The sequence below is a fragment of the Columba livia genome, unplaced genomic scaffold, assembly GCF_036013475.1.
Source record: "Columba livia isolate bColLiv1 breed racing homer unplaced genomic scaffold, bColLiv1.pat.W.v2 Scaffold_140, whole genome shotgun sequence".
Lineage (NCBI taxonomy): Eukaryota > Metazoa > Chordata > Aves > Columbiformes > Columbidae > Columba > Columba livia.
The window spans coordinates 161670-164216 of record NW_027043036.1 but is presented as its reverse complement, the minus strand read 5'-3'; positions in this window follow the sequence as shown (position 1 = coordinate 164216).

Genomic DNA, 2547 nt, shown 5'->3' with positions numbered 1-2547 from the left:
CACCCCATATGTCAAAACTGATGCCCAGTGAAATGCCGTAAAGCCCTGATGAGTTCCCCCTGTGTCTGTGTCTCTCCTGGAAGGAGTCTGTCCCGAGAAGGGGATCCAGCTCCTGCCACTCTCTGCAGAGGCACATGAGCAGTGTCCATCACCTGGGGACACAAAGGGTGATGTTTGCCAGACCACCCTTCATCTCACCACCAAGAGCAGGGGCAGCGCCCTGGGCCTCCTGGGCACAAGGACAGCCTGGGGGCCAGCAGCACCCCGAAGTCCTTCCTCCAAAGAGTGCTGGGTACATGGGTGGGGTGGGACACTGGGGGCCCATGTCACCTCCATGTCACAATGTGACCACGGGGCAATGCTGATGTCACAATGCCCCGGGGCAGTATAAAAGGAGCAGCGTCCCGTGTCTGCTGCCAGAGCTGGCCTGGAGGCAGCCTGAAGACATTGGAGAGGAAGTCCTTGAGGAGCCGGTGGAATCCCTTGACAGGGGCTGAAGGAGGAAGAGCTGGACGAGGCAGCTGGAGTTTCTCCACTGCAAGGCCATCTCCCAGCAGGGCAACCTTCCAGGTTCATCTGATGGATGAACATTCTTTTCAGCTGGATAGCAGTAGCCAAATGGAGGGAATGCCTTCTTGAGGAGCACTGCAGAGCTCACCGTCCTGATGGAGTGGGGAGCTAGGGTCAGCAGCTGTAGGAAGTGGAATGCAGAGTGGTTTGAAGGGGGCCCGGTGCTCTCCCGGCCACCAGAAGGTAGATGCATCATTGGCACAAGGTGATGGAGCGAATGGGTAAGCAGGGCAAGGTTATTAGTGTTTGTCAGCAATTTCTTTAGCATGTACTGCTAGTGAAAGGAGGGAGAAGGAAAAGAAGGAGAGGGAAGAGGAGAGGAGAGGAGAGGAGAGGAGAGGAGAGGAGAGGAGAGGAGAGGAGAGGAGAGGAGAGGAGAGGAGAGGAGAGGAGAGGAGAGGAGAGGAGAGGAGAGGAGAGGAGAGGAGAGGAGAGGAGAGGAGAGGAGAGGAGAGGAGAGGAGAGGAGAGGAGAGGAGAGGAGAGGAGAGGAGAGGAGAGGAGAGGAGAGGAGAGGAAGGGAAGGGAAGGGAAGGGAAGGGAAGGGAAGGGAAGGGAAGGGAAGGGAAGGGAAGGGAAGGGAAGGGAAGGGAAGGGAAGGGAAGGGAAGGGAAGGGAAGGGAAGGGAAGGGAAGGGAAGGGAAGGGAAGGGAAGGGGAGGGAAATGGAGGGAAGGGGAGGGGGAGGGGGAAGGGGAGGGGAGGGGGAAGGGGAAGGGGAAGGGGAAGGGGAAGGGGAAGGGGAAGGGGAAGGGGAAGGGGAAGGGGAAGGGGAAGGGGAAGGGGAAGGGGAAGGGGAAGGAGGAGGGAAGGGGGAGGGAAGGGGAAGGGAAGGGAAGGGAAGGGAAGGGAAGGGAGGGAAGGGAAGGGAAGGGAAGGGAAGGGAAGGGAAGGGAAGGGAAGGGAAGGGAAGGGAAGGGAAGGGAAGGGGGAAGGGGAAGGGGAAGGGGAGGGGGAAGGGGAAGGGGAAGGGGAGGGGGAAGGGGAGGTGAGGGGAGGGGGAAGGGGAGGTGAGGGGAGGGGGAAGGGGAAGGGGAAGGGAAGGGGAAGGGGAAGGGGAAGGGGAAGGGGAAGGGGAAGGGGAAGGGGAAGGGGAAGGGGAAGGGGAAGGGGAAGGGGAAGGGGAAGGAGGAGGGAAGGGGGAGGGAAGGGAAGGGAAGGGAAGGGAAGGGAAGGGAAGGGAAGGGAAGGGAAGGGAAGGGAAGGAAGGGAAGGGAAGGGAAGGGAAGGGAAGGGAAGGGAAGGGAAGGGAAGGGAAGGGAAGGGAAGGGAAGGGAAGGGAAGGGAAGGGAAGGGAAGGGGAGGGAAGGGGAAGGGGAAGGGAGAGAAGAAGAAATCATCATCCTATCCTTCTATTATTCTGTGGTCTTCTGGGAGGCATGACCAGCCTGTGGGCCGAGGAGCCAGGTCTTGCTCAAATGCTCAGGGAACAGCCGATCGCCAGTGTTGGGGTCAGGAAGGAATTTTCCCCCGGGGCAGACTGGCCCTGGTCCCCGGGGTTTTTTTGCCTTCCTCTGCAGCATTGAGCATGACCACCTGTCAGAGCTCCTCTGGGCCCTTTTGGCTCGGTTCATGCCCACTGCTCTTGCCCTCCAAGGCACCACTCGTGCCCTGGCTTTCTCGGGTTCTTTCTCCAAGGGCAAGTTTGCAGCAGGAGCCAGCTCTCCTCCTTCTCCTTCTTCTATTAAAATCTTTAATTTTAATAAAATAAATATAAATATACATTAAAAAATAAAATAAAATTCTGTTTCCAGTTGTATCCTTTGTGTATGTGTCCCTGAAATATTATTTGGATCTAAAACCTCTCTGGCATTTCAGTCACTGGTGGCATCCATAAAGAATTTTTTCCTCATATCCAATCTAAACCTCTCCGTGTGCAACTTGAGGCCATTTCCTCTTGTCCTGTCACTTGCTACTTGGGAGAAGAGACCAACACCCTCCATGATAAAACCTCCTTTCAGGCAGCTGTAGAGAGTAAT